The 18,820-nt window shown below is 36.8% G+C and overlaps 1 pseudogene; it reads right to left on the bottom strand.

Moving 5' to 3' along the window:
* LOC109110809 overlaps window positions 1–17,562 on the bottom strand; it is a 35,509-nt pseudogene extending 17,947 nt beyond the window's left edge.
* Window positions 17,563–18,820: the final 1,258 nt, after the last annotated feature.

The following is an 18,820-nucleotide window of genomic DNA, read 5'->3' as shown; positions in this document are numbered from 1 at the left end:
ACTGAAGGATCACAGTCCTGCAGAGTTTAGAATTGCTTCAGAATTGCTTGAAAATTACAGGCTGGTGTGTTTGATGAGGGATGGAACTAAACTCTGCAGGACACCGGCCCTCCAGGACCGAAGCTGCTCATCCCTTGTTTAGAGCATACAATGATTCATTCACAGATAGAAACCCATCCAGATTTAAAGAGGACATTCAAATAGAACACAAGATACAGGGCAATAATTATCTACTTCTGTTTTTTAAAGTGATATATTCACAAACATTTTCTGCTTCATTTGTTAGAGTGTGTAATTGATAGCGGTACCTCAGGCAGCCCATGCATCCTCCTCTGCCGTCTGTCCTCCATGAAATTAGTCAGCCACTGTTTCCTGTCATCGTTTTTTTCTTACTGAAAGCCTGAGCAGAGTTCACACACAATGTTAACAAATGTGTCAAAGTAATATGCAGTTAATATCTGAATAAATATAATGTTGCACAAACGTGGTATAAACTGACCAGTGTGATGGCCGCATCATCTTCAGTGCCATTGTACTTGAACATAATTCGATGTCTCTCCATGTCAGCAAAATATTCCTTTGCTTCTTTGCTTGTACTGGTACCCAAACCTGGCAAATGTACAGTAAACATATAGTCATGATGAATGCTGCTTGTTTTTAGATGCAGACTGTTTCAAATAAGTAGTGAAACAAACAAACAAACCTTTGTAGTACTTTATGTGCCAAGTTTTATAATTTTCTGTGTGCTTTTTCCATTCCTCAAATTCTGGGATGCTGTAGAATGATACTTCCTGTTTATTCTTATTGGCCTTAAGAGAAAATTTTAAAAACAAGTATTAAAAAATGAAGCTGCACTGATAAACAGGGCATTTTCTTTATTGGATGATTATCATACCTTTACGATGGTTGTGATGAATTCCTCCAGGAAGGTGTGCTTCAGCAGAGATGGCCAGTTGTGATGGAAGAAGTTAATGAGAAGACCCTTGATGTGAGAGCCATCTTGATCCTGACAGTACACGTAACAGAAATGATGCAGACAGGTATAGGGAACATCTCTGCGTACTTGATGGATAGAAAAGACATGTTCTTTCCAAAATAATCATTGAAGACCAATTAAAGCACATAATCGCACCTGATCGGTCATGATCATAATCTTTCCGTAGCGTAAGCTCTTCAGGGACTCTGGGTCATCATAGCTCTTCTTGTACTGAAGACCCACAATTTTAATGATGTTGTTGATTTCTGCATTCTCCATGATCTATAATCAAAAAGAGGTCAACTTCCAGTTAAAAAAATAATAACATGATGTTTAATAAGTAGATGTGCAAAGGGAGATATTTTGGACTAATTGGCTCTAACTAGTAACAGGGCAACCCAACATGACGCCATAGAAATACAAATCAAGGAATTAGTAAACTTAGCCTTATTGCTGCCGGAGCTGGTTAAAAACATTTTAAAAAACATCTTATAAAATTTGTATTCTTCAAAAAAGCAATTTCTAACTAATGAAATATTTTAGAGCTGAGCATAAAATTAGTGGTGTAACGGTGCACAAAAATGACGGTTTCAGTATGTACCTCGTTATATTTTCGGGATACAGCAGGATGAAGAAACAAAACATAAAATTACTTTGATCTTTTTCATTAAGTATTGTCCTATTCTAGAGGGGGAAACATGGAATTTCCATCAATGTTTCACACACACAGAAGTTCCACACATGCAATTATGCTCTTATTTTCTACTATGGTTTGTCTTTCCGTGTTGAGGTTCCTGGAGCTTACCTGTTTGTGTGTGGCCTCCCTCACATTTAGGATCTTTCCTCTGAGTGGAAACACTCCATATCGGTCTCGCCCTATCACTCCTAAACCAGACACGGCCAGGGACTTGGCTGAATCTCCCTCAGTTAGGATCAGAGTGCACTCAGAAGAGTGTTTCCCCCCTACACGACAGACCGAGAGTTACTCATAGATGAATCAAGCATTTAAAAACAGCTTTTTCATATTTACAGTAGGCCTACTTTAATAGTCATCTGCCAAACACAGAAGCTGCTAAAATAAAACTGCAATTACCAAATGAAGACTTTTTCACATTAATGTAACAGAAAAACAGCTTTTTCATATTTAAAACAGCTTTTTCATATTTCCACATGCGAGTTGCATGTTCAGACCAGAAAGGCTACGCAAAGACTGTGGTATAATATACCATTTGCATGCGAGTTGCATGTTCAGACCAGAAAGGCTACGCATTTAATATATTCTTATGTTGGTCTTACTATTTAATTTATTGTGAGCTGATATTTGCTATGACTGATTCAAATTAAAAAGTTTATCACAGAATTTTCAGTTTGAACGCTCGGCTTGGTGTGAACAAGCCAATAAGGCATAATTTTATTTATGCAACATATTAGTTTTCTTCAGATTTTTTTGATCAAAGATTTGAGTTTGAGGTGGACATTTCTAGACAAATTCAAAATAACATTCACAAAACATTCAAATAAGACTGGAATACTGAAGCCCTAGTATAATCTTAGGAATGAAAGAGAAGCACTTATTTTGCATTCACACTAATGAAAACACAGTTCTTAGTAATTAAATTTAAAATAAAGTGACCGCATATTCTATTTGTTATATATATATATATATATATATATATATATATCTAGTTTACTCGCCAGACTGATATATATACACACATATATATATATATATAATGTTTGTTAAAATGTTAAAGTTTTTTAGTTATGTGTTATTATATTATTATCATGTGTTATTTAAGGATTGTAATTTGGTAATTAGAATTGAAACTTTATAACCATGTTTGAATGCATATTAGTCATTTTTAACTGAACATTTTAACTGGACTGGTGGTGCTTTTTGGTAATTCAGTGTTTCTGTAAAAAAATTTGGAAAAAACTAACTTATAATACTGATAAGTAATAATAATGACACAAATTCTACTAATAAGAACTATAAAACACACTAAGGATTACGAAGGATTAATAAACTGCTGGATTCATGAATATTAATCAGGTTTTGTGCGTTTGCGCGAACTGCTTTACTGAAATCAATACAGGGACGATAATAGGTGAGTGCTTGCGTATTAGTTCCGCCTACTACCGGAAAACCGGGCAGTTCTTAAAAGCTGAAGAATTCCAAAGGAACGCGGTTATTTTGGACAGGGAAATACAACAAAGAATATCGTTTACACGTAGCGTGTCAATTGTCTCTCTCTATCTCTGAATGTGTGTGAGACAAAGCGACAGCGAGTTTGGCGCCGTTATACTAGAATTTGTGTCAAACACAAAAAATATATATATATTTTGGTCCACGTGACCCGTGACAGAGCCTGGAAGTATAAAAGGGCATTTGCAGAATACGTTACCAACTTATGTCTAAAGGAGAGGTAAACAGGGCCGAAGGTATGACGAGAAGACACAGCGTCTCGTTCCCTCTCGGGGAACCTTGGTTACATGCGTAGCCCGAGATGTTCCTCTTCTAGGGAACTCACGCTGTGTCCTCTAGCAGAAACTTTTGGGAACGAAATGCCAACCATGCCATGACGAGGCAAGTGCCTGTCCACCTGGTGAGAGACCAAGGAAGTGACAGACATACACCAAGCCTTTCCTCAGAAAGGGGCCAAGCACTGACGCCTCAGGCTGCTCACATAACCTGGCAGAAAACTGCTCATCTAGTCAGCCACAGGAAGGCTTGGGCCTTTCGCGTGACCAAGCTAGATTGAGCCACTTAGTCATGCGACCCATCACATCCAACATATTCCTGTATGCGTGGCTGGGGGTGGTTGATGACGACTCAGCGCTTGCACTTTCATTATCGTCACCAGCCTTATCTATCTTCTTCATAATCATCCTGATTAGAAGAGCCCAGCAACACGCTGTCGGGATCAGATGAGTCTAATGAATGTCTGGGTCCTGTGCTGCTCTCAAGCTCGTGGTCAGAGTTTTTTAAAGATCCATACCTTTTCTCAAAATTCTCCGCAAGCTCGACCTGCGATCCCCATGAGGCTGAGCTTCCGCTGTGCCTCAGCAGCAGCAGAGGGATCCGCAGACCCTTGCCTTTCCTCCCTCGAGAAGAGAGACAAACGTGATCGGAGCTTCCACACAGTGAAACCTTTACAAGCCCTCAAGCACCGAACACGCATACTCCTAGTAGGGTTGGGCAATGTCTACAAAATTGGCATCAGACAATGTCTACAGTGAAACATCGCAATGGACAATGACATTGTGGAGCCGGGCGGGGGAGCCCGAAGCATGAATCCGTATTCAGAAAGGCACGGAAAACAAATAATGATTGCTAACAGGTGTCTGTTACATAAAATTTTATTTACTACATAAAAAGAGTTAGGAGAATGACTGAGGAGGATGGCAAATTATTGGCAGATTCTGAGCACCACTGACAAACATCTAATCTTGTAAAATGTGTGGTACTGCCGCCCCATAGTATAAACAGACTACGTGCGATCGCAAATCTCGAAAGTGAAACAAAAAAAAAAACGTTTGTGCATTCAAAAGCAGTTTCAATGCCAGGCTCCCTGATGCCCGTAATTTATATACAGTATAATTACCCTATGATATAAACTGTGAGAATATATTTTTTCCTCCCATCTCATATTTATTCCCTTTAAGGGTTCCGTAGTACACATCATTTTCTGTCCGAACACAGTATGGGATGCGGCAGATTGCGGGGGTATGGGGGGAATCACGATGCTGGCTCAACATTGTGATTTCTATCGGTCCTCTGAGATGGACAATGGCATCGTCTGTCGGCCCAACCCTAACTCCTAGGCACATAACTCAAAAATCGTGTGTCCTCGGGTGTCAAAAACCTCTGACACGGAGACACGTACTTCTTGAAACGTTTCACAGACATAGTACAGACTGCTTGCAAACATACGGCTCCTGAAGACAACAAAATTTGGTGACGTATTCAGCAGGTGCCCTTTTATACTTCTGGGATATGATATGAATTTTTGGGTCCATATCACCCACCATCCCTAATGAGCAGACCATGATCTCTGAGATCTCTGAGTGACAGCTTTAAGAGTTTATCTGTTATGGACTTACCAGCATCATTGGCGTCATCTAGTTTGGGGATCCCTTTAATCTTGCTGTGTTTGACAGAGGAGCATTTCTTGTTCAGCTGCGTCTGGGCCTTAAACTTCACCCAGTTCAGAATGCTCTCCACAATACCACAGTTTGTAGCCTATGACAGGACAAGTCAATCAGATGTCGCCACAACTCAACAGTTATTAAAGTCAGCATTAAATTAGAACTTATATAATTTATTTTCTTAAAGCATGTTGCTTGTTTTCTGGTACACAATTCACTGGTCGTAGCTTCAGTTTCATGTTGACTTTAACATGCAATTATTTTTGTTATGTCTATAAAGCCAGAAGCTCTTGATAATGAGAAGAGCTCTAAAATTAAAATGTGATGAATAAAGAGCAAAGTTTTACTGTTACAGTAAGGGCTTCATTAAAGGGGACATCGAATGCTAAATTCACTTTTACATGGTGTTGGAACATAAATGTGTGTACACAACCACCCTATGATAAAAATCCACCCACTGCTTTTTTTTAAATACCCACAAATCATAATCATTTTCTCAGAACAAGTCATTCACAGAATCTGGGAAAAGTGACGTCACTTTTATACAGGCCCCTCCCACAACTGTTGACGGTCACTGCCGTGTAACATAGACCAGCCCTGAGTGAGCAGTTCGCCATTGTTTCAACACTGCAGCAGGTGTACTGTTTCTAAGCGACCTGGGTGTTTTGTTGTTGGATGTAAAATGAACAAAGCAGTCCTCATTTACTCCCGACATCACAGTGGATTACTTTTGTTTTTGATGGTAATGCGCCACCGAATACACTTAAATTCATTTATGTCTGCCAAATCATTTTACTCCAGACTGCTTTCTGAACAATTCAAGGCCAGTTTTGATAAAAAGTTTAAACTCAAGGATGGATCAGTTCCCACTTCACCTGCACCTTCAGTAGAAGTAAATCCCACACTTTATATTTCTTATGGAAATTTGCCGATCACCTTTCTCCTTCCATGGAAGAGAGGGGCGGGGTGTGCAGAGCTCATTATCATTTAAAGAGACATGCACCGAAACGGGTCGCTGTGCACAGAGCTGTTTTTGACAAGGTAAAAAGGGTGTTGTTTTACACTAACACTGAGGAATTTTAACCAAAGTATGTTGCAGACAGTTCATGAAGACCCTAAAGAATCATACCAACTGGTGGAAAATGGGCATCCAATGTCCCCTTTAAATATATAAGATGAGAAAGTGATGTTAGTGTCAAGATCAAGATAAGAGGTTAGCACACACTTACAGCTCTGATGAATTTCTCAGAGAGAGTACATTTGGAGCCAAAGCTTTTGGTCTGTAGAGTCATGTTCTCCTTGGTCTGGGAATCAAAGGTTGGGTTCTCGATCAGGGCATTCACAAAAACCCACACATGGTTTTTAACCTGAAATTAAAAAAGATTGTTGAGGGCTTTTAGAACTGTTAAGAGACCAAACTGAACCAAACATCCAAATGTCTAAATATATATTATATTATATGAGTGTGTTGAACTGTGAATATACACCTGGAATGGTTTCACAGAGACTCCAGCTTTGTTCTTCTTCTTCACCACTTCAATCAGTTTCGCCACTATTTGGTCCACAACATAGTCAACATGTCTTCCTCCCTAAGATATCACACATTCCATGAGCATGCTATATGATGTTTTTGCTGTTTAGTTGTTAGTTGTTAAGTTGCACCCTTAAAGGGATACTCCACCCCAAAATGAAAATTTTGTCATTAATCACTTACACCCTCGTTGTTCCAAACCCGTAAAAAGCTCCATTCGTCTTCAGGACACAATTTAAGATATTTTGGATGAAAAAAAAATGAAAACCTGGAGGCTTCAGACTGTGCCATAGACTGCCAAGTAAATAACAGTTTCAAGATCCATAGAAGGTATGAAAGTCGTCGTCAGAATACTCCATCTGCCATCAGACGTGCAATCTGGGTTATATGAAGCAACGGGAACACTTTTTGTAAGAAAAACAAAAATAACGACTTTTTCTGTGTCATCCGCGCCACAAGGACGCGCTGTTTCTACGTGTATTTAGCTTTGATTTGAAATAAAACAGTGCATCCTTGTGGCGCCAGTGACACAGAAGAGCATACACATCATATGGTGCTCCCGTCGCTTCATATAATCCAGATTGCACATCTGATGGCAGATGGAGTATTCTGACGACGACTTTCATACCTTCTATGGATCTTGAAACTGTTATTTACTTGCCAGTCTATGGGACAGTCTGAAGCCTCCAGGTTTTCATCCAAAATATCTTAAATTGTGTCCCGAAGACGAACGGAGCTTTTACGGGTTTGGAACGACATGGGGGTAAGTGATTAATAACAAAATTTTCATTTTGGGGTGGAGTATCCCTTTAAATTCATCCCCTTTAAAGCACCACTGCCATTTTAAACCAGTGGGATTTGTGTCTGGGCAAACGTGAAACTAGTTTAATTATACACATGTTTCAGGTGACACAGGTTAACTAGTCATTTAGTCCAGGGGTTTTCAAACTGGGGTCCGTGACGCAAAGCCAGGGGGTCCGCAAAATAATGTGATATACTGTATTTTCTGGACTGCGACTTACATTTTTTTAGTCTTCCAAAAGTGCTATGATTTATCTTCCAATGTGACTTATTTAATGCATTCATGTCAAATAAGCAAAGCGTAAACACTTAAAAGCGGGCACTTCAAGGTTTATATAGCTAAATATATTTCTCATGTCTGTTTTTCATCATTTTAGTAAGAAGTTCACAAAGACCAAGATGGAAAGCGCATTTTGTTTGTTTTCATTATTTTACAAAAGCACAATGTTTCACTGTCATTTTGAAGGTACACAAATAAAAATAGACCATTTTGAATGATGTCTTGCTCTCACCTGACGGTTATCACATTTTTCCACTGATATAAGGAATCCAAAGTGTTCACACTGAAAAATTCTCATTACTAAGTAATTAATTATACTGGGTGTTAGTTTTTTTTTCTAGAGTAGTCTATAGGCTACTCCGTTCGATGCTGCGTTTGATGAATTCACTACACAAAATTTATCTTGCGAACTGAAATGCATGCAATTACCAACCAAATAATACACAAATTCTTTCTATGAGGGTTGTGCTTCACTAAATAAAATGATTTAATAAATACCTGTTTCCAAAAGCACTTATTCGTGCATACACAGGATAAAGTTTTGAGGACACACACCCAATATCTGAGGGAGTGCAGAGCCATGATCACTATATGGGAGAGCAAGCACGCTGCAAGCAGAGAGATTTGTGCTGGCGCCGTCTCGTATTACAATAATGTACTCTTGAAATTTGCCATTAAAATTATGCCAAAAACTGCTTCAAAAGAACTATGAAAACGAGAATAGAGTAGTACAAGCTGCAATCTATTTCTTATTGGTTAAACTGAAAGGTGATTATCTTTTGTTTTTTGGATCGGCACCTATGGGAATAGCATTTAAAATAAATGTTGTTTATACTGAACGGCACTATAATTATTTATTTTTTAAAACATATATATGCATTTATTTTTGTTCTGTTATGAATGCCACTAAATTTATAAGCTTTTTTTTCCAAACATTCGTTTTACTTAGACCTATTCAGTATTTAAATTATTTCTGAAAGTAATAGTAAAAAGCAACATACACACCGATGCAACTTCTGTTTTGTTTTGATTTGTTTTGTTTTTCCCCCCCGACCTGGTGCAACGTGAAATTTTTTATATTCCCAGTTTCAGTAATGAGTAACAGTGTTTCAGAAACCTTGGTGGTGGCAATGCTGTTGACAAAGCTGATTTGCTGGAAGCCCTTCTCACTCATGGTGAGACACACTTCCCAGCGCTCATTCACCGTCTCATTCACCACCTTCAGAGCAACACCTGTCTCGTCCAGTTTATCCTTCACATACAGATCCACATAACTGCGAAAACCATTCACCTGCAGCACGAGACACACACGTAGAAGCTTATGAGAGAGACAACTGTCTGAAAACAATTGTATGTATGTTAGATTTAACCAAAAAACTCATCAGATTGTTGTCAAGAAATACATTTTTTTTTACATATGAAAATAACCGGTGACTTACAGGTAGCTTCTTTCCGTTGAGCATGACTTTAACGCCCCTACAAGAGCCGGCCACATCATATGCCCTGCGTGTCAGCAGAGCCACAATGTCCTTGTCCAGCTTCTCCATCTTGAATTTGGCCAGATCAGGCTGGAACGTGACACAAGTATAGTCTTCACCATCAAATTTCTTGATCTTCGCCTCGCTGGTTTTTCCCATGTTGTTCTGCCATGTCTTTGGAACACGTGGGAGGAGAAAAACTTCAGGTAAATGTGTAAGACATCAAGATAGCTGCTGTTTTATGACAACCACAACAAATTTCTTGTATTCCAAATTAAGGAAATGGCTGTACCTGTTTAAAACTCAGTTTATACTCCTTGCAGGCTGTCTCCACTGTAAACTTTGTGCTGAATATGTTACAGAGTTTTGCACCATATCCATTCCTGCCGCCTGAAGAACACCAGATTGATGAGTTAAATTCACTTGAACAGTCATCCTCAACATGAACAAACAGCACAAACGCATCTAAATTGCATACTTAAACTGCATGATTATGACCAAATCATAACTGTTGATTACTTCTCTTGATATTCTAACTGTGATTATAAATGGCAATTAATAAAATGAATTTGTAATAAGCAACTATGTCATATTCTTTATGCAGCTATAATATTCAAATTAAGCTGAAAACTATTTCTGAATTACTTTATTGCTGCTGAACACATAAAAGTAAAATTAAGACTAATTAAGTGCATAAACATTCAACTACAAATTGGTACTCTTAGCAACATAGCAATATTAGAACACTTCTATTCCATGATAACCCCTCTAGTTAACTCACTGCAGGTTTAAAGTTTCACATGATCGTTTGAGATCATACGCACTCTCATATAATCAATGACCTGTCTACACTGTACAATAAATCTCTTTTTGACACTGTCAACAGCTTGTGAATCCAGAGCTCGCAAAACCAAAAACAGTCAGTCACCTTGTACTGAAAAACTTAGCAAATAGATATCAGGGCCAAAAAAAAAAGTTGCTCCTACAACTAGTTAATTTGTGGCTATATTTAATTAATTCTTTACCTATTTAAATTAATATTGAGGAACAAATTTGTACAATGTGGCCATTTAACTAAAATGAGAAAATAAATTCTTAATTTTTGGCCTTTTTCCACGCATGTCATGCTCAGGGCTCTGCACAAATTAACCATACTGGCTTAACTAGTCTAACAAGCACAAACATATTTAATGTGAATGCCAACACATGCACAGGTTACAGTACTGCAAGATGTCGTGTTTGTTATATAACAGTTGTTTAGAGTGGAAATCCATTTACTAAATGATGAATTAACCTGACTGACTGCTTCATATCCATTTTTTTAGCAATTTGAGTGGATTTCCTCTGCATCAGGTAGGGTAAAAATATAGCATATTCTCTCGTAACTTTTTGCTGAATCACAATTAGGAATGTCTAACTGCAGTAAACGCATCTTGTAATAAGAAGTAAGGTTAGCGATTAAGCAATGTATTAACCAATTAAAAAAAAAAGGGTGAGAGGTCGAGAACATTAGCAGCACAGCTCAAGAAGTTAAAACATGTGACCAAAACACACACAAGTCGGACCTAAATGTTTAATATCATGATTGTTACCATCTATTTGCATTAGTTTATATCCAGCTGGTCACATTAATGCATTTGTTAATGACGTGAGAAAGCAAACTGATATTTCAGCCTGTCTGAGTGACATTTCTAGCTAGATGAATGACCATCACCTTCAGCTCAACCTTACTAAGTCAGAACTGCTGGTGGTTCCAGCTAACCCATCGTTTCATCACAACTTCTCTACAGCTGGGTTCGTCAACCATAACTCCTTCCAGGACAGCCAGAAAACCTAGGGTTGTGATGGATCATCAGTTAAGCTTCACAGACCATATTGCTACTAAACCCGGTCCTAGATTTCTTATACAACATTAGGGAAGATTAGACCCTTCCTGTCAGAGCAATCCACCCAACTTCTTGTCCAAGCTCTTGTTCTCTCCAGACTGGACTATTGTAATGCTCTCCTGGCAGGCCTTCCTGCATGTACTATCAAGCCTCTACAACTGATCCAGAATGCAGCAGCGAGGGTTGAGGTTAAAAATCACTCTCACAGACTTTTTCCTGGACTGCTCCCAGCTGGTGGAATGACCTCCCGATCTCAATTCGAACAGCTGAGTCATTACTCATTTTCAAAAAACATCTAAAGACTCATCTTTTTCGCCTGCACTTAACCAACGAATACTAGTACTTACCTTTGTCTTTTTTCTTGTCTATCATATAAAAAAAAAATAAAAAAAACCCTGGCTACGTGTTCTGCTAACTGAGACTTGTCATAGCACTTGTATACCGTTGTTGTTCTCTTGTTGATCTGATTGTTTCTACTGTTCTCATTTGTAAGTCGCTTTGGATAAAAGCATCTGCTAAATGATTAAATGTAAATGTAAATGTGATATGTTCATTCAGTCACATTAAATTACATTATATTTGTCCCAAATCGTTGTTAATATCCAAAATGACTTGTAAAATTGTGTATTGTGCATTTTTCAGCATAATGTCTGTATTTCTGTGGCACTTATGAAGTCTGTATGCTTCATATAGAGACCTGTAATATAGATCACGTTTTTTTGCTCTGTTTTTTTAAACACCGAACTTCAAACTCATCTATGCTGCTGCTTTTTTGATCATTGTTGAAGTGAACTTTTGCCCATCTGGTGATTAAATAAACGCTGCTTGAACTTGTTGTGTGATCCCTGATACGAGATGTCCACGCAGTGCTGCACTTTTTGTCCCGTGTACGAATGCTATATTTTGTTATTTTGATTAGATAATCATCACGTATTCCAGAATGGAAGCAATTAAAGTGTGAGAGTATACATACAATATCCAAATGTATGTCATTTCAATGCTATGGCCTTTAATTTCAACATCTACTAATACATTTTTACATTTTAAAGTTGCTTCTTTTAACATTAGTTAATGAACTATGAACTAACTGTAATGAAAATATTTTTTTCTTTTAATGTGTATGGTTATGTTTCTTTGTTTTTTTTTTTTTATTTTTTTTTTTTGTTAGTAAATATTTATTTTTTTTTTTAATTATGTATCCATTTTAATTGGTTGTTTAATCGATATCGGCCACTTTGGTCCAACCTAGCTATCGTATCGGTAAAATCCACTATCGGTCGACCTCTAATTAGTTCACACTCAATCTGCTAATCTGCTTTCCCATTCTGTGGCACAGACAAGAAGTTCAATAATGAGCAGAAAATAAGCAAAACACTAACAACAACAACAAACTCCATCACAGAGAAGTTTCTGAAGATGCACCACTGCATAACTGCAGTATTTAATTATCCGTGCTTGTATTACCTGTGACTTTCTTCTCATTGTCATTATAGTTGCTCGAGGTGAGGAGATGTCCAAAGATCAGCGCAGGCACGTACATCTTCTCATCTTTGTGTTCTACCACAGGAATTCCCTTCCCATTATTCCACACAGCAATGGTGTTGGACTCTCTATTAGAACAGAGAGGACAGGTTAGGACATTACAACACAAAGAGACAGTAGACCATCCTGTTCTCCAACAATCTATTTTATGATGCATCATGATGCTGACATGAACGCTTCTGCATCAATGCAAAAAAAATAATAAAAAAAAAAAAAAAAAAAAAAAATAAATATATATATATATCTATCTATATGTGGGTCAAAGACGAAAAAGTGTTTAAGCATAAAAAAAGTGTAATACTGCTTTAAACTGTTTTTCTCCCCAAAAAAATGTAAAAAGTTTTCTGTTTTATTTAATTGCAATTTTGTTTTTATTTTTTCTGAGCAAAAAACAAATATCATACATTTTCCACTAATTTACAGAAGACACCCAGTAAAATGTCATTCAGTGTAACAATCTTGTCAGGCATATTTACAACAAAAATCTATTTATGACATATTAAAAGACTAACTACTTTCACCCCAAATACTAATGAGTTGTAATTTTACATTTTTAACATTTGCCATTTTTCAGTAATAATTTCATTTTCTAATTTAAAACACAATAAAATTTAGTATGCTCCATTATTCTTTTAGATATTTTAGTTGTTTGAATTTTTGCATAAATATTGTGTTACACTGAATGACAATGTAACATTATTTCAACCAAATTTTGAAATTTTATTCTCCAAAAACTTATTTGAAACCTTAAAAGTAGACATTTTACTTACAGTTAATGTGCTTTCTATGGACACAAAATCACTTTTGTACATTTCTTTTGATGCGGACATCTTTGACCCATGTACATTTCTTTTTATGTAATGAGTACTCTTTTTATTATAAATGAAGTACTATAATTATAGATTATTAATAAAAACATTGGTTTTACAATTTTTTATTCAATTTCTGTATTATTCAATTATTATTCTGATTATTCAGTATCTTGACTGAATGCTACTGTCACATAGACCTACTGTACCTCAAAAACTTAAAGTGCTGTTTATTTCATTCGTTTTTTTTCTCTTATATTGTATTTATCCTATGTTTGCTGTTTTCATCTTTGTCCTTATTTTTAATAACAAAGATAAAATAACGAAAATAACTATATTGTGAAATACATTGCTATTGTGAATTAAAATTACTCTTATGATTTGTGTCATATCGCTGACCCCAACAGTGCACTACAAATACACTATAATCAAAGAACCTGAGGACAAAAAGCATGGTGAAGCATCGCTTTATGATCACATTGTTACCCTCTGAATTTTGAGGCAGATAACCGTTAAGATGAAATCTACTAAATGAAATTCAAAAAAAGGTTTCCGTGAGGGTCATGTTGGGTTAGGGATAGGAAATATAATTAGCCCGGTACAAAAACCATTACGCCCATGGAGAATCCCTGTAAACCACATATGAAAGCATGTGTGTGTGTACAGTATGTGTGTGGTTATGGATGTGAAGTGAGCAGCCATGGGTGTTTATTAGATCATTACACCCACTGCACGCTCTCCCAACAATCACATCAGTGTTTTGCCACTACAATACTGTCAACTGTCAGCACCAACATTTATTTGATACGAGAGCATTTAGAGACGTTACTCAGCAGATGTGAATGAGACTTTTAAAGCAGCACTCACGGGTCAATGGTGATTTTGATGGTGGACATGTTCTTGTCTCTCTGTTTGTTATCAGCTGCATTGACTGATGGGACAGAAAATCTGATGTTAGAGCATGAAATATCACAGATATTTCTTATCATTTTTGGAAAATCGCAAATTTATCTATAAAAAGCAAAAAAATCATAACAGTGATGACTTATATTATTACTGCTAGTGATAGTTTTAAATTCATGCATTTCATAATTATATGAAATTAACTTGTTATACTGCAAAATGTCAACATGAACTGCAATAAATGCATAATTCTCTAATATGTTTTAAAGGGGTCATATGATGCAATTTCATGTTTTTTCTTTGTCTTTGGAGTGTTTGTGCATACAGAAGATCTGTAAAGTCGCAAAGATTAAAATCTCAAACACAAAGAGATATTCTTTATAAAAGTGAACGCTCAGCCACATCCTCCTAAAACGCCTCGTTTAAACACGCCCCCACATGTCTATGTCACTGTGTTCACGCAAAGAAAGAAGGCGTAACTTTTATTCTCGCTGCAGTATTGTTGCCACCGCTGCCATGTTGTGGAGACACTGTGTTTCATTGCGAAAGCCAAACTAATTAGTTTGATCTTCCAAAAGAGGACACAACTAGAAATCAGTGGTTAAGTTGTATTTACAACACTGTTCCAGAACAGTTCAACCCAAATATTAGAGTGTGTGCACAGCATTTTACAGAGGAAAGTTTCCTGAACCTGTTAAGGGGCGAAACATTTCCCCATCACACGCTTGAGGTATTCAGCCAATCACAATGCACTGGATAGCTGGCCAATCACAGAACTCCTCGCTTTTCAGAACGATGAGCTTGTAAAAATCGACGCGTTTCAGAAAGGCAGGGCATCGAGGAGCAACAATAATGTACATTATGTGGATGGAAATAATGTTCTTTTTAGCAGCGTTATACGACCCCTTTAATGTCACTACAGCAAACACAGCAATATTTTACATAATGAATAATAAAAATAGATATTATTAATAATATGCAGTAAAGAATATTTACTTTTATTAAAAACAATTTGATGCAATTTTGAAAACGCTGCATAATTTTCGCTACAGTCTGGGGTGTATTCAAATATCTTTTTGTACAACTCTTCTTTTTGAAATGCTAAGTATAAGCTTAAAAAATACTACTGTACAGTGAAGTAAAATAAATCACTAAGCAATTATTTTTAATTATTTATTTATCTTGCCAAACAAAGTATGTCAAAGTCACTGAAAGGATCATAACAGTATTCTTACCAAGGATTTCATCAAAGATTTTATATAATCCAGGGACGAACGTGATCTCCCTCAAGTTCATTCCGATTTCTTCATCAAAAACCCACATTTGCTATAAAACACACAATCATTTAAGTATTATGTAAAGAAATGAAAAGCACCTGGTGGCATTGAAACACTGAGGCTTTGAAGGGGTCTGAAAGCAGTCAGTTTAACATTTACTTCAACAGTGACTAGCAAAACATCATAAGTTACAAAAATGGTTTTCCCTGTAAAGGGCCGAATGCCAGTCTAAATTAAAATTGTTCTACTCTTCCTCCTGCTCAGTCTTTCTCTCTCACCTGAGTGACAGGCTCCACCGAGCCGATGTAGGTGTCTGGACGGAGGAGGATGTGCTCGAGCTGCGTCTTCTTCTGGTAGATCCTCTCCACTGACATCTTCTTCGAGCTCTCTTTCTTGACCGCCTCACTCTTCCCCGCATCTCCCCGGCCGTTCACTTCCTCTTTTTTGGCACCATTGTTCTTGTCAAAGAGGGTCTGTTGTTAGATACAGCCATGCAACTTTGTTAAACTTGTCTGCGGCTATCAAATCAACTTTTTAGCTGCCTTTAATTTTGGAATTATTTTACAGAAACAGAAGGTGACTAAAATATTTGGTGAATCGTCTTCACTGCTGCTTTACAACCGTTCTGAGTACATACGATGTGCAATATGGACACTCTCTGCAAATCCTGTAAATGTGTAAAAAATAATATCCAATGACTTTCCAATGGAAAGACCTCAAATTGTAGATTTTTGAAGATAGCCAGGATTGTAATCTAACTGTAAATCTACGATTCATATTACAAATGTTTAAAAATATTATCTTCACAAACTCAGACAAACAAACGAGTGAAACTAACCAATCAGTAACTAGTGTGTAACAAGACATTAGTACTGATCTGGGATCAGCTCTCGTTATTAACATGTGTCTCGCCATTGGCTGCTCTTTTGTTGTGGCTTTGAGTGGTTTTAAATACAGATCACACTCGAATAAACCCTTCCACACTGTCCCGGTTTAAGCTCAGCACATCATCTTGGGCTTTTGGCTGTAATAAAGCCATGGTCTGTGTCCATAAACATCACATGTGTAAGTCTGACTCTAACAAAGTAGAAAAAGTTGAAATCAGTGGAGAGACTCGTTCACATGTGACGAGAATCAACACAAAAGAGCTTCATCACCATGAAAGGCTTCACAAAACATCATCATCAAACACAAAGTGATGATTAAATGTGCAGTATTTGAAACAGACGTTATGTAAATTAATATAGTGTGCGCTGAATAAATAATAAAGAGATGCAGATGAGTCTGCGAGCTCATTCATGTTGAGCTGAGAGTCTTGCAGCTAAGGGGCTAACGCACATGTATGCGTACACAAAACGGTTAACGTTATAATATATATCGTGCGATGTCTTTGCGTAATAATACATTAATTACAACGTTAGTAATCATTTACAACTTACCACCCATGTTAAGCCCCCGCTCCCCGCTGCACCGTTAGACATTTTCTATTGTGTGTGCCCAGAAAAACGATCAAGAACTGTCCATATGTGATCTGCAAACGCTTCAAACGCCGGGCACCATCAGGGCTGGGTTCCTGTGGTTTCCGTTTCTTCTGTTTATTTACTTCTGCAGTGGAGATAAGTTACAGCGGGCTCGTCTCATGGAGGAAGTGTGTCCGCTTCTGCGTGACTGTTCCTCGGCTATTGTTAAAATCGACCACCGGCGCCTGCTCAAGGCCTAGGGTTCTAAGAGTTTTAACTAGAACCTTAATATTAAAAGATTTTAAAAGGTGCGTAATTACATGCTAATAAATACTAAATAATGAAATAAATTATTAAAGCATATAAACTGTTTTTTTTCCTGTGCTAAGTTGAAATATCGCCACATAAAAAGGATTTTTCATTCCATAACAAACAGCCGCGGCGTCCGTCCGGGTACACCGTCCTCAAGGTGACACGCCCCCACAGCTCCACCCGACCAATCAGATGCCAGAAAATTTGAGGCGCCGGCATTTCAGCCAATAGCACTATGTAGCGTCACGCACTTAATTGCACGGTTGCCACAATTTTCACTTTCTGTCTGTAAAAAATATGAACTTAAAATGTACACCACTTTGTCGCTTTAATATTAATAATGCCCATTTGAATAGATCTATTTAAACAAGTTACCTTCTATAAAAATGCCGAGCTGATTCTCAAATAGGTCGTAAGTCCATACAGACTACATTTGTTAAACTGGATTTAAATGTATCTAACGTTACTGCTAAATTGAATATGCCTATTTGTTTTGAAATAAATAAATAACTAGTAACGTACCAAAATACATTCTACTGTTATCAATTACACTGTTAAACTCTCCAAAAGTTCGATAAAAAATGATTTAGGTCAATTTTATTTTTCAACACTGATTCAAGGAATATCCTATTTAATGATATATAGTAGTATACTTATGTGAGTGTTGAGGCAATAAACATTTTTTGCACCAAAATTACAATCTGTCATGTCTTTAGCAAACATTTAGTCAAACTTAACCAGCCACCCTTTACACAAACCTTGTTATATTAGCCCAAAGTCCAATGCCCATAAAGATACTAAATGATTAGCGATCATTTATAAACATTTACAAATGATTAATTAATTTTAACTTTCAACTTTTTTAAAAAACATGAACAAATGGTTAATAAATGATTAGTAAAGATGTGTGAATAGGGTAAATTCATGTCTTTTGGGACACTTTTTGTCATTGAGATGACTGCTCATAAAAGGTATGAATGATTAGTAAACATTTGTAAACATTTGCAAATGATGAATAGTTTCCACTTTAGATTGGGTACTGCAAAAACATGAACAAATAATTAGTAGATTATCTGTTAAAATGTGTAAAGACCCACAAATGAAGATTATATGAACTGAAATAATCAGATGTTAATCATTAGGTAATGCTTAGTAAGTTCATTAGTAAACATTAACAAGAACATTATCTCATATTTCTACCTATTTGAATATATATTAACTAATGATTTGTTAAGCATTATATAATGTTTGTTAATGATTTATGAATGAAAGTTATTACAAAGTGTTACCATTACTCAGTGAGTAACACAATTTGCTTTTGAAAATAATTTTCCCCAAGGCTGCTAGCAATTTAATCTCTGTAACTAATTTCTGTGTGGTTAGAGTAACACAATTTGCTTTTGAAAATAATTTTTA

Source organism: Cyprinus carpio, chromosome A19, assembly GCF_018340385.1.
Source record: "Cyprinus carpio isolate SPL01 chromosome A19, ASM1834038v1, whole genome shotgun sequence".
Taxonomy (NCBI): domain Eukaryota; kingdom Metazoa; phylum Chordata; class Actinopteri; order Cypriniformes; family Cyprinidae; genus Cyprinus; species Cyprinus carpio.
The sequence above is the reverse complement of the archived record's forward strand: the minus strand, read 5'-3'. Positions and strand labels throughout refer to the sequence as shown.